This window comes from Salmo salar, unplaced genomic scaffold (assembly GCF_905237065.1).
Source record: "Salmo salar unplaced genomic scaffold, Ssal_v3.1, whole genome shotgun sequence".
Lineage (NCBI taxonomy): Eukaryota > Metazoa > Chordata > Actinopteri > Salmoniformes > Salmonidae > Salmo > Salmo salar.
The window spans coordinates 85,702-100,118 of NW_025547608.1; the positions used below are offsets into that span (position 1 = coordinate 85,702).

The window sequence follows — 14,417 nt, forward strand, 5'->3', positions numbered from 1 at the left end:
TAGAACAAGAGGACATTACTAGTCAGGTTAGATGTAGAGTTATATACTGTAGAACAAGAGGACATTACTAGTCAGGTTAGATGTAGAGTTATATACTGTAGAACAAGAGGACATTACTAGTCAGGTTAGATGTAGAGTTATATACTGTAGAACAAGAGGACATTACTAGTCAGGTTAGATGTAGAGTTATATACTGTAGAACAAGAGGACATTACTAGTCAGGTTAGATGTAGAGTTATATACTGTAGAACAAGACAAAACCATGAGGTCTGTGATTAACAGTTGACCCATCAGTATTATAGTAATAAACCATGAGGTCTGTGATTAACAGTTGACCCATCAGTATTATAGTAATAAACCATGAGGTCTGTGATTAACAGTTGACCCATCAGTATTATAGTAATAAACCATGAGGTCTGTGATTAACAGTTGACCCATCAGTATTATAGTAATAAACCATGAGGTCTGTGATTAACAGTTGACCCATCAGTATTATAGTAATAAACCATGAGGTCTGTGATTAACAGTTGACCCATCAGTATTATAGTAATAAACCATGAGGTCTGTGATTAACAGTTGACCCATCAGTATTATAGTAATAAACCATGAGGTCTGTGATTAACAGTTGACCCATCAGTATTATAGTAATAAACCATGAGGTCTGTGATTAACAGTTGACCCATCAGTATTATAGTAATAAACCATGAGGTCTGTGATTAACAGTTGACCCATCAGTATTATAGTAATAAACCATGAGGTCTGTGATTAACAGTTGACCCATCAGTATTATAGTAATAAACCATGAGGTCTGTGATTAACAGTTGACCCATCAGTATTATAGTAATAAACCATGAGGTCTGTGATTAACAGTTGACCCATCAGTATTATAGTAATAAACCATGAGCTCCTCTGTAGACAAAAGAAAACAAATGTGTATAAGCACAATAGTAAAAAGTACAATAATAATTAATAATCATTAAAAGCCTGGATGTCTGTTCCACTCGGTAATCTAATTAGCATAATGCTAAACTAAACTCTGACTTTAGTGTCTGGGGGTCTAAAAAGGTATTTCACCCGTTTTGCTCTACATGCTTCACACTGGTACCTATATATAGTTATATCCTGATCTAATACAGGACTGAAGGTAACCTGGTATAAATGAATAGAGTCTAATGGACAGGATATGGATCATTCCTAGTTATATCCTGATCTAATACAGGACTGGTCTGAAGGTAACCTGGTATAAATGAATAGAGTCTAATGGACAGGATATGGATCATTCCTAGTTATATCCTGATCCAATACAGGACTGAAGGTAACCTGGTATAAATGAATAGAGTCTAATGGACAGGATATGGATCATTCCTAGTTATATCCTGATCCAATACAGGACTGAAGGTAACCTGGTATAAATGAATAGAGTCTAATGGACAGGATATGGATCATTCCTAGTTATATCCTGATCTAATACAGGACTGGTCTGAAGGTAACCTGGTATAAATGAATAGAGTCTAATGGACAGGATATGGGTCATTCCTAGTTATATCCTGATCTAATACAGGTCTGAAGGTAAGACCAGAGCCTGGATCCTCTGGTCTACCCAGTACAGCCAGTAGAGAACTGGTCACCCCTCAGAGCCTGGTTCCTCTGGTCTACCCAGTACAGCCAATAGAGGACTGGTCACCCCTCAGAGCCTGGTTCCTCTGGTCTACCCAGTACAGCCAGTAGAGGACTGGTCACCCCTTAGAGCCTGGTTCCTCTCTACCCAGTACAGCCAGTAGAGGACTGGTCACCCCTCAGAGCCTGGTTCCTCTGGTCTACCCAGTACAGCCAGTAGAGGACTGGTCACCCCTCAGAGCCTGGTTCCTCTCCACCCAGTATAGCCAGTAGAGGACTGGTCACCCCTCAGAGCCTGGTTCCTCTGGTCTACCCAGTACAGCCAGTAGAGTACTGGTCACCCCTCAGAGCCTGGTTCCTCTCTACCCAGTACAGCCAGTAGAGGACTGGTCACCCCTCAGAGCCTGGTTCCTCTGGTCTAACCAGTACAGCCAATAGAGGACTGGTCACCCCTCAGAGCCTGGTTCCTCTCTACCCAGTACAGCCAGTAGAGGACTGGTCACCCCTCAGAGCCTGGTTCCTCTCTACCCAGTACAGCCAGTAGAGGACTGGACACCCCTCAGAGCCTGGTTCCTCTCTACCCAGTACAGCCAGTAGAGGACTGGTCACCCCTCAGAGCCTGGTTCCTCTCCACCCAGTACAGCCAGTAGAGGACTGGTCACCCCTCAGAGCCTGGTTCCTCTCTACCCAGTACAGCCAGTAGAGGACTGGTCACCCCTCAGAACCTGGTTCCTCTGGTCTACCCAGTACAGCCAGTAGAGGACTGGTCACCCCTCAGAGCCTGGTTCCTCTGGTCTACCCAGTAAAGTCAGTAGAGGACTGGTCACCCCTCAGAGCCTGGTTCCTCTGGTCTACCTAGTACAGCCAGTAGAGGACTGGTCACCCCTCAGAGCCTGGTTCCTCTGGTCTACCCAGTACAGCCAGTAGAGGACTGGTCACTCCTCAAAGCCTGGTTCCTCTGGTCTACCTAGTACAGCCAGTAGAGGACTGGTCACCCCTCAGAGCCTGGTTCCTCTGGTCTACCCAGTACAGCCAATAGAGGACTGGTCACCCCTCAGAACCTGGTTCCTCTGGTCTACCCAGTACAGCCAGTAGAGGACTGGTCACCCCTCAGAGCCTGGTTCCTCTGGTCTACCCAGTACAGCCAGTAGAGGACTGGTCACCCCTCAGAACCTGGTTCCTCTGGTCTACCCAGTACAGCCAGTAGAGGACTGGTCACCCCTCAGAGCCTGGTTCCTCTGGTCTACCCAGTACAGCCAGTAGAGGACTGGTCACCCCTCAGAGCCTGGTTCCTCTGGTCTACCCAGTACAGCCAGTAGAGGACTGGTCACCCCTCAGAGCCTGGTTCCTCTGGTCTACCCAGTACAGCCAGTAGAGGACTGGTCACCCCTCATAGCCTGGTTCCTCTGGTCTATCCAGTACAGCCAGTAGAGGACTGGTCACCCCTCAGAGCCTGGTTCCTCTCTACCCAGTACAGCCACTAGAGGACTGGTCACCCCTCAGAGCCTGGTTCCTCTGGTCTACCCAGTACAGCCAGTAGAGGACTGGTCACCCCTCAGAACCTGGTTCCTCTGGTCTACCCAGTACAGCCAGTAGAGGACTGGTCACCCCTCAGAGCCTGGTTCCTCTGGTCTACCCAGTACAGCCAGTAGAGGACTGGTCACCCCTCAGAGCCTGGTTCCTCTGGTCTACCCAGTACAGCCAGTAGAGGACTGGTCACCCCTCAGAGCCTGGTTCCTCTGGTCTACCCAGTACAGCCAGTAGAGAACTGGTCACCCCTCAGAGCCTGGTTCCTCTCTACCCAGTACAGCCAGTAGAGGACTGGTCAACCCTCAGAGCCTGGTTCCTCTGGTCTACCCAGTACAGCCAGTAGAGGACTGGTCACCCCTCAGAGCCTGGTTCCTCTCTACCCAGTACAGCCAGTAGAGGACTGGTCACCCCTCAGAGCCTAGTTCCTCTGGTCTACCCAGTACAGCCAGTAGAGGACTGGTCACCCCTCAGAGCCTAGTTCCTCTGGTCTATCCAGTACAGCCAGTAGAGGACTGGTCACCCCTCAGAGCCTGGTTCCTCTCTACCCAGTACAGCCAGTAGAGGACTGGTCACCCCTCAGAGCCTGGTTCCTCTGGTCTACCCAGTACAGCCAGTAGAGGACTGGTCACCCCTCAAAGCCTGGTTCATCTGGTCTACACAGTACAGCCAGTAGAGGACTGGTCACCCCTCAAAGCCTGGTTCCTCTGGTCTACCCAGTACAGCCAGTAGAGGACTCGTCACCCCTCAGAGCCTGGTTCCTCTCTACCCAGTACAGCCACTAGAGGACTGGTCACCCCTCAGAGCCTGGTTCCTCTGGTCTACCCAGTACAGCCAGTAGAGGACTGGTCACCCCTCAGAACCTGGTTCCTCTGGTCTACCCAGTACAGCCAGTAGAGGACTGGTCACCCCTCAGAGCCTGGTTCCTCTCTACCCAGTACAGCCAGTAGAGGACTGGTCACCCCTCAGAGCCTGGTTCCTCTGGTCTACCCAGTAAAGTCAGTAGAGGACTGGTCACCCCTCAGAGCCTGGTTCCTCTGGTCTACCCAGTACAGCCAGTAGAGGACTGGTCACCCCTTAGAGCCTGGTTCCTCTCCACCCTGTACAGCCAGTAGAGGACTGGTCACCCCTCAGAGCCTGGTTCCTCTGATCTACCCAGTACAGCCAGTAGAGGACTGGTCACCCCTCAGAGCCTGGTTCCTCTCTACCCAGTACAGCCAGTAGAGGACTGGTCACCCCTCAGAGCCTGGTTCCTCTGGTCTACCCAGTACAGACAGTAGAGGACTGGTCACCCCTCAGAATCTGGTGCCTCTGGTCTACCCAGTACAGCCAGTAGAGGACTGGTCACCCCTCAGAGCCTGGTTCCTCTCTACCCAGTACAGCCACTAGAGGACTGGTCACCCCTCAGAGCCTGGTTCCTCTGGTTTACCCAGTACAGCCAGTAGAGGACTGGTCACCCCTCAGAACCTGGTTCCTCTGGTCTACCCAGTACAGCCAGTAGAGGACTGGTCACCCCTCAGAGCCTGGTTCCTCTGGTCTACCCAGTACAGCCAGTAGAGGACTGGTCACCCCTCAGAGCCTGGTTCCTCTCTACCCAGTACAGCCAGTAGAGGACTGGTCACCCCTCAGAGCCTGGTTCCTCTGGTCTACCCAGTACAGCCAGTAGAGGACTGGTCACCCCTCAGAGCCTGGTTCCTCTCTACCCAGTACAGCCAGTAGAGGACTGGTCACCCCTCAGAGCCTGGTTCCTCTCTACCCAGTACAGCCACTAGAGGACTGGTCACCCCTCAGAGCCTGGTTCCTCTGGTCTACCCAGTACAGCCAGTAGAGGACTGGTCACCCCTCAGAACCTGGTTCCTCTGGTCTACCCAGTACAGCCAGTAGAGGACTGGTCACCCCTCAGAGCCTGGTTCCTCTGGTCTACCCAGTACAGCCAGTAGAGGACTGGTCACCCCTCAGAGCCTGGTTCCTCTGGTCTACCCAGTACAGCCAGTAGAGAACTGGTCACCCCTCAGAGCCTGGTTCCTCTCTACCCAGTACAGCCAGTAGAGGACTGGTCACCCCTCAGAGCCTGGTTCCTCTCTACCCAGTACAGCCAGTAGAGGACTGGTCACCCCTCAGAGCCTGGTTCCTCTGGTCTACCCAGTACAGCCAGTAGAGGACTGGTCACCCCTCAGAGCCTGGTTCCTCTGGTCTACCAAGTAAAGTCAGTAGAGGACTGGTCACCCCTCAGAGCCTGGTTCCTCTCTACCCAGTACAGCCAGTAGAGGACTGGTCACCCCTCAGAGCCTAGTTCCTCTGGTCTATCCAGTACAGCCAGTAGAGGACTGGTCACCCCTCAGAGCCTGGTTCCTCTCTACCCAGTACAGCCAGTAGAGGCCTGGTCACCCCTCAGAGCCTGGTTCCTCTCTACCCAGTACAGCCAGTAGAGGACTGGTCACCCCTCAGAACCTGGTTCCTCTGGTCTACCCAGTACAGCCAGTAGAGGACTGGTCACCCCTCAGAGCCTGGTTCCTCTGGTCTACCCAGTACAGCCAGTAGAGGACTGGTCACCCCTCAGAGCCTGGTTCCTCTGGTCTACCCAGTACAGCCAGTAGAGGACTGGTCACCCCTCAGAGCCTGGTTCCTCTGGTCTACCCAGTACAGCCAGTAGAGGACTGGTCACCCCTCAGAGCCTGGTTCCTCTGGTCTACCCAGTACAGCCAGTAGAGGACTGGTCACCCCTCAGAGCCTGGTTCCTCTCTACCCAGTACAGCCAGTAGAGGACTGGTCACCCCTCAGAGCCTGGTTCCTCTGGTCTACCCAGTACAGCCAGTAGAGGACTGGTCACCCCTCAGAGCCTGGTTCCTCTCTACCCAGTACAGCCAGTAGAGGACTGGTCACCCCTCAGAGCCTAGTTCCTCTGGTCTACCCAGTACAGCCAGTAGAGGACTGGTCACCCCTCAGAGCCTAGTTCCTCTGGTCTATCCAGTACAGCCAGTAGAGGACTGGTCACCCCTCAGAGCCTGGTTCCTCTCTACCCAGTACAGCCAGTAGAGGACTGGTCACCCCTCAGAGCATGGTTCCTCTGGTCTACCCAGTACAGCCAGTAGAGGACTGGTCACCCCTCAGAGCCTGGTTCCTCTGGTCTACCCAGTACAGCCAGTAGAGGACTGGTCACCCCTCAGAGCCTGGTTCCTCTGGTCTACCCAGTACAGCCAGTAGAGGACTCGTCACCCCTCAGAGCCTGGTTCCTCTGGTCTACCCAGTACAGCCAGTAGAGGACTGGTCACCCCTCAGAGCCTGGTTCCTCTGGTCTACCCAGTACAGCCAGTAGAGGACTGGTCACCCCTCAGAGCCTGGTTCCTCTCTACCCAGTACAGCCAGTAGAGGACTGGTCACCCCTCAGAGCCTGGTTCCTCTGGTCTACCCAGTACAGCCAGTAGAGGACTGGTCACCCCTCAGAGCCTGGTTCCTCTGGTCTACCAAGTAAAGTCAGTAGAGGACTGGTCACCCCTCAGAGCCTGGTTCCTCTCTACCCAGTACAGCCAGTAGAGGACTGGTCACCCCTCAGAGCCTGGTTCCTCTGGTCTATCCAGTACAGCCAGTAGAGGACTGGTCACCCCTCAGAGCCTGGTTCCTCTCTACCCAGTACAGCCAGTAGAGGCCTGGTCACCCCTCAGAGCCTGGTTCCTCTCTACCCAGTACAGCCAGTAGAGGACTGGTCACCCCTCAGAACCTGGTTCCTCTGGTCTATCCAGTACAGCCAGTAGAGGACTGGTCACCCCTCAGAGCCTGGTTCCTCTGGTCTACCCAGTACAGCCAGTAGAGGACTGGTCACCCCTCAGAGCCTGGTTCCTCTGGTCTACCCAGTACAGCCAGTAGAGGACTGGTCACCCCTCAGAGCCTGGTTCCTCTGGTCTACCCAGTACAGCCAGTAGAGAACTGGTCACCCCTCAGAGCCTGGTTCCTCTGGTCTACCCAGTACAGCCAGTAGAGGACTGGTCACCCCTCAGAGCCTGGTTCCTCTCTACCCAGTACAGCCAGTAGAGGACTGGTCACCCCTCAGAGCCTAGTTCCTCTGGTCTACCCAGTACAGCCAGTAGAGGACTGGTCACCCCTCAGAGCCTAGTTCCTCTGGTCTATCCAGAACAGCCAGTAGAGGACTGGTCACCCCTCAGAGCCTGGTTCCTCTGGTCTACCCAGTACAGACAGTAGAGGACTGGTCACCCCTCAGAATCTGGTGCCTCTGGTCTACCCAGTACAGCCAGTAGAGGACTGGTCACCCCTCAGAGCCTGGTTCCTCTCTACCCAGTACAGCCACTAGAGGACTGGTCACCCCTCAGAGCCTGGTTCCTCTGGTTTACCCAGTACAGCCAGTAGAGGACTGGTCACCCCTCAGAACCTGGTTCCTCTGGTCTACCCAGTACAGCCAGTAGAGGACTGGTCACCCCTCAGAGCCTGGTTCCTCTGTCTACCCAGTACAGCCAGTAGAGGACTGGTCACCCCCTCAGAGCCTGGTTCCTCTGGTCTACCCAGTACAGCCAGTAGAGGACTGGTCACCCCCTCAGAACCTGGTTCCTCTGGTCTACCCAGTACAGCCAGTAGAGGACTGGTCACCCCTCAGAGCCTGGTTCCTCTCTACCCAGTACAGCCAGTAGAGGACTGGTCACCCCTCAGAGCCTGGTTCCTCTGGTCTACCCAGTACAGCCAGTAGAGGACTGGTCACCCCTCAGAACCTGGTTCCTCTGGTCTACCCAGTACAGCCAGTAGAGGACTGGTCACCCCTCAGAGCCTGGTTCCTCCGGTCTACCCAGTACAGCCAGTAGAGGACTGGTCACCCCTCAGAGCCTGGTTCCTCTCTACCCAGTACAGCCAGTAGAGGACTGGTCACCCCTCAGAGCCTGGTTCCTCTCTACCCAGTACAGCCAGTAGAGGACTGGTCACCCCTCAGAGCCTGGTTCCTCTCTACCCAGTACAGCCAGTAGAGGACTGGTCACCCCTCAGAGCCTGGTTCCTCTGTCTACCCAGTACAGCCAGTAGAGGACTGGTCACCCCTCAGAGCCTGGTTCCTCTGGTCTACCCAGTACAGCCAGTAGAGGACTGGTCACCCCTCAGAGCCTGGTTCCTCTGGTCTACCCAGTACAGCCAGTAGAGGACTGGTCACCCCTCAGAGCCTGGTTCCTCGTCTACCCAGTACAGCCAGTAGAGGACTGGTCACCCCTCAGAGCCTGGTTCCTCTCTACCCAGTACAGCCAGTAGAGGACTGGTCACCCCTCAGAGCCTGGTTCCTCTCTACCCAGTACAGCCAGTAGAGGACTGGTCACCCCTCAGAGCCTGGTTCCTCTCTACCCAGTACAGCCAGTAGAGGACTGGTCACCCCTCAGAACCTGGTTCCTCTGGTCTACCCAGTACAGCCAGTAGAGGACTGGTCACCCCTCAGAGCCTGGTTCCTCTGGTCTACCAGTACAGCCAGTAGAGGACTGGTCACCCCTCAGAGCCTGGTTCCTCTCTACCCAGTACAGCCAGTAGAGGACTGGTCACCCCTCAGAGCCTGGTTCCTCTGGTCTACCCAGTACAGCCAGTAGAGGACTGGTCACCCCTCAGAGCCTGGTTCCTCTGGTCTACCCAGTACAGCCAGTAGAGGACTCGTCACCCCTCAGAGCCTAGTTCCTCTGGTCTACCCAGTACAGCCAGTAGAGGACTGGTCACCCCTCAGAACCTGGTTCCTCTGGTCTACCCAGTACAGCCAGTAGAGGACTGGTCACCCCTCAGAGCCTGGTTCCTCTGGTCTACCCAGTACAGCCAGTAGAGGACTGGTCACCCCTCAGAGCCTGGTTCCTCGTCTACCCAGTACAGCCAGTAGAGGACTGGTCACCCCTCAGAGCCTGGTTCCTCTGGTCTACCCAGTACAGCCAGTAGAGGACTGGTCACCCCTCAGAGCCTGGTTCCTCTGGTCTACCCAGTACAGCCAGTAGAGGACTGGTCACCCTCAGAGCCTGGTTCCTCTGGTCTACCCAGTACAGCCAGTAGAGGACTGGTCACCCCTCAGAGCCTAGTTCCTCTGGTCTACCCAGTACAGCCAGTAGAGGACTGGTCACCCCTCAGAGCCTGGTTCCTCTGGTCTACCCAGTACAGCCAGTAGAGGACTGGTCACCCCTCAGAGCCTGGTTCCTCTGGTCTACCCAGTACAGCCAGTAGAGGACTGGTCACCCCTCAGAGCCTGGTTCCTCTGGTCTACCCAGTACAGCCAGTAGAGGACTGGTCACCCCTCAGAGCCTGGTTCCTCTGGTCTACCCAGTACAGCCAGTAGAGGACTGGTCACCCCTCAGAGCCTGGTTCCTCTGGTCTACCCAGTACAGCCAGTAGAGGACTGGTCACCCCTCAGAGCCTGGTTCCTCTGGTCTACCCAGTACAGCCAGTAGAGGACTGGTCACCCCTCAGAGCCTGGTTCCTCGTCTACCCAGTACAGCCAGTAGAGGACTGGTCACCCCTCAGAGCCTGGTTCCTCTTCTACCCAGTACAGCCAGTAGAGGACTGGTCACCCCTCAGAACCTGGTTCCTCTGGTCTACCCAGTACAGCCAGTAGAGGACTGGTCACCCCTCAGAGCCTGGTTCCTCTGGTCTACCCAGTACAGCCAGTAGAGGACTGGTCACCCCTCAGAGCCTGGTTCCTCTGGTCTACCCAGTACAGCCAGTAGAGGACTGGTCACCCCTCAGAGCCTGGTTCCTCTGGTCTACCCAGTACAGCCAGTAGAGGACTGGTCACCCCTCAGAGCCTGGTTCCTCTTCTACCCAGTACAGCCAGTAGAGGACTGGTCACCCCTCAGAGCCTGGTTCCTCTGGTCTACCAGTACAGCCAGTAGAGGACTGGTCACCCCTCAGAGCCTGGTTCCTCTGGTCTACCCAGTACAGCCAGTAGAGGACTGGTCACCCCTCGGAGCCTGGTTCCTCTGGTCTACCCAGTACAGCCAGTAGAGGACTGGTCACCCCTCAGAGCCTGGTTCCTCTGGTCTACCCAGTACAGCCAGTAGAGGACTGGTCACCCCTCAGAGCCTGGTTCCTCTGGTCTACCCAGTACAGCCAGTAGAGGACTGGTCACCCTCAGAGCCTGGTTCCTCTGGTCTACCCAGTACAGCCAGTAGAGGACTGGTCACCCCTCAGAGCCTGGTTCCTCTGGTCTACCCAGTACAGCCAGTAGAGGACTGGTCACCCCTCAGAGCCTGGTTCCTCTGGTCTACCCAGTACAGCCAGTAGAGGACTGGTCACCCCTCAGAGCCTGGTTCCTCTCTACCCAGTACAGCCAGTAGAGGACTGGTCACCCCTCAGAGCCTGGTTCCTCTGGTCTACCCAGTACAGCCAGTAGAGGACTGGTCACCCCTCAGAGCCTGGTTCCTCTGGTCTACCCAGTACAGCCAGTAGAGGACTGGTCACCCCTCAGAGCCTGGTTCCTCTCTACCCAGTACAGCCAGTAGAGGACTGGTCACCCCTCAGAGCCTGGTTCCTCTCTACCCAGTACAGCCAGTAGAGGACTGGTCACCCCTCAGAGCCTGGTTCCTCTGGTCTACCCAGTACAGCCAGTAGAGGACTGGTCACCCCTCAGAGCCTGGTTCCTCTGGTCTACCCAGTACAGCCAGTAGAGGACTGGTCACCCCTCAGAGCCTGGTTCCTCTGGTCTACCCAGTACAGCCAGTAGAGGACTGGTCACCCCTCAGAGCCTGGTTCCTCTGGTCTACCCAGTACAGCCAGTAGAGGACTGGTCACCCCTCAGAGCCTGGTTCCTCTCTACCCAGTACAGCCAGTAGAGGACTGGTCACCCCTCAGAGCCTGGTTCCTCTGGTCTACCCAGTACAGCCAGTAGAGGACTGGTCACCCCTCAGAGCCTGGTTCCTCTGGTCTACCCAGTACAGCCAGTAGAGGACTGGTCACCCCTCAGAGCCTGGTTCCTCTCTACCCAGTACAGCCAGTAGAGGACTGGTCACCCCTCAGAGCCTGGTTCCTCTGGTCTACCCAGTACAGCCAGTAGAGGACTGGTCACCCCTCAGAGCCTGGTTCCTCTCTACCCAGTACAGCCAGTAGAGGACTGGTCACCCCTCAGAGCCTGGTTCCTCTCTACCCAGTACAGCCAGTAGAGGACTGGTCACCCCTCAGAGCCTGGTTCCTCTGGTCTACCCAGTACAGCCAGTAGAGGACTGGTCACCCCTCAGAGCCTGGTTCCTCTGGTCTACCCAGTACAGCCAGTAGAGGACTGGTCACCCCTCAGAGCCTGGTTCCTCTGGTCTCCAGTACAGCCAGTAGAGGACTGGTCACCCCTCAGAGCCTGGTTCCTCTCTACCCAGTACAGCCAGTAGAGGACTGGTCACCCCTCAGAGCCTGGTTCCTCTCTACCCAGTACAGCCAGTAGAGGACTGGTCACCCCTCAGAGCCTGGTTCCTCTGTCTACCCAGTACAGCCAGTAGAGGACTGGTCACCCCTCAGAGCCTGGTTCCTCTGGTCTACCCAGTACAGCCAGTAGAGGACTGGTCACCCCTCAGAGCCTGGTTCCTCTTCTACCCAGTACAGCCAGTAGAGGACTGGTCACCCCCTCAGAGCCTGGTTCCTCTGGTCTACCCAGTACAGCCAGTAGAGGACTGGTCACCCCTCAGAGCCTGGTTCCTCTCTACCCAGTACAGCCAGTAGAGGACTGGTCACCCCTCAGAGCCTGGTTCCTCTGGTCTACCCAGTACAGCCAGTAGAGGACTGGTCACCCTCAGAGCCTGGTTCCTCTCTACCCAGTACAGCCAGTAGAGGACTGGTCACCCCTCAGAGCCTGGTTCCTCTGGTCTACCCAGTACAGCCAGTAGAGGACTGGTCACCCCTCAGAGCCTGGTTCCTCTGGTCTACCCAGTACAGCCAGTAGAGGACTGGTCACCCCTCAGAGCCTGGTTCCTCTGGTCTACCCAGTACAGCCAGTAGAGGACTGGTCACCCCTCAGAGCCTGGTTCCTCTGGTCTACCCAGTACAGCCAGTAGAGGACTGGTCACCCCTCAGAGCCTGGTTCCTCTCTACCCAGTACAGCCAGTAGAGGACTGGTCACCCTCAGAGCCTGGTTCCTCTGGTCTACCCAGTACAGCCAGTAGAGGACTGGTCACCCCTCAGAGCCTGGTTCCTCTGGTCTACCCAGTACAGCCAGTAGAGGACTGGTCACCCCTCAGAGCCTGGTTCCTCTGGTCTACCCAGTACAGCCAGTAGAGGACTGGTCACCCCTCAGAGCCTGGTTCCTCTGGTCTACCCAGTACAGCCAGTAGAGGACTGGTCACCCCTCAGAGCCTGGTTCCTCTGGTCTACCCAGTACAGCCAGTAGAGGACTGGTCACCCCTCAGAGCCTGGTTCCTCTGGTCTACCCAGTACAGCCAGTAGAGGACTGGTCACCCCTCAGAGCCTGGTTCCTCTCTACCCAGTACAGCCAGTAGAGGACTGGTCACCCCTCAGAGCCTGGTTCCTCTGGTCTACCCAGTACAGCCAGTAGAGGACTGGTCACCCCTCAGAGCCTGGTTCCTCTGGTCTACCCAGTACAGCCAGTAGAGGACTGGTCACCCCTCAGAGCCTGGTTCCTCTGGTCTACCCAGTACAGCCAGTAGAGGACTGGTCACCCCTCAGAGCCTGGTTCCTCTGGTCTACCCAGTACAGCCAGTAGAGGACTGGTCACCCCTCAGAGCCTGGTTCCTCTGGTCTACCCAGTACAGCCAGTAGAGGACTGGTCACCCCTCAGAGCCTGGTTCCTCTCTACCCAGTACAGCCAGTAGAGGACTGGTCACCCCTCAGAGCCTGGTTCCTCTGGTCTACCCAGTACAGCCAGTAGAGGACTGGTCACCCCTCAGAGCCTGGTTCCTCTGGTCTACCCAGTAAAGCCAGTAGAGGACTGGTCACCCCTCAGAGCCTGGTTCCTCTCTACCCAGTACAGCCAGTAGAGGACTGGTCACCCCTCAGAACCTGGTTCCTCTGGTCTACCCAGTACAGCCAGTAGAGGACTGGTCACCCCTCAGAGCCTGGTTCCTCTCTACCCAGTACAGCCAGTAGAGGACTGGTCACCCCTCAGAGCCTGGTTCCTCTCTACCCAGTACAGCCAGTAGAGGACTGGTCACCCCTCAGAGCCTGGTTCCTCTGGTCTACCCAGTACAGCCAGTAGAGGACTGGTCACCCCTCAGAGCCTGGTTCCTCTGGTCTACCCAGTACAGCCAGTAGAGGACTGGTCACCCCTCAGAGCCTGGTTCCTCTGGTCTACCAGTACAGCCAGTAGAGGACTGGTCACCCCTCAGAGCCTGGTTCCTCGTCTACCCAGTACAGCCAGTAGAGGACTGGTCACCCCTCAGAGCCTGGTTCCTCTGGTCTACCCAGTACAGCCAGTAGAGGACTGGTCACCCCTCAGAACCTGGTTCCTCTGGTCTACCCAGTACAGCCAGTAGAGGACTGGTCACCCCTCAGAGCCTGGTTCCTCTGGTCTACCCAGTACAGCCAGTAGAGGACTGGTCACCCCTCAGAGCCTGGTTCCTCTCTACCCAGTACAGCCAGTAGAGGACTGGTCACCCCTCAGAGCCTGGTTCCTCTGGTCTACCCAGTACAGCCAGTAGAGGACTGGTCACCCCTCAGAGCCTGGTTCCTCTGGTCTACCCAGTACAGCCAGTAGAGGACTGGTCACCCCTCAGAGCCTGGTTCCTCTGGTCTACCCAGTACAGCCAGTAGAGGACTGGTCACCCCTCAGAGCCTGGTTCCTCTGGTCTACCCAGTACAGCCAGTAGAGGACTGGTCACCCCTCAGAGCCTGGTTCCTCGTCTACCCAGTACAGCCAGTAGAGGACTGGTCACCCCTCAGAGCCTGGTTCCTCTGGTCTACCCAGTACAGCCAGTAGAGGACTGGTCACCCCTCAGAGCCTGGTTCCTCTGGTCTACCCAGTACAGCCAGTAGAGGACTGGTCACCCCTCAGAGCCTGGTTCCTCTGGTCTACCCAGTACAGCCAGTAGAGGACTGGTCACCCCTCAGAGCCTGGTTCCTCTGGTCTACCCAGTACAGCCAGTAGAGGACTGGTCACCCCTCAGAGCCTGGTTCCTCTGGTCTACCCAGTACAGCCAGTAGAGGACTGGTCACCCCTCAGAGCCTGGTTCCTCTGGTCTACCCAGTACAGCCAGTAGAGGACTGGTCACCCCTCAGAGCCTGGTTCCTCTGGTCTACCCAGTACAGCCAGTAGAGGACTGGTCACCCCTCAGAGCCTGGTTCCTCTGGTCTACCCAGTACAGCCAGTAGAGGACTGGTCACCC

At 55.8% G+C, this 14,417-nt stretch overlaps 1 protein-coding gene across 1 annotated transcript in view; it reads right to left on the reverse strand.

Annotated features, from left to right (window-relative positions):
• The window catches only part of LOC123732092 (golgin candidate 4), an 87,980-nt gene that overhangs the window by 37,145 nt on the left and 36,418 nt on the right, over nt 1–14,417 (reverse strand). The gene's annotated exons all lie outside the window — the stretch shown is intronic.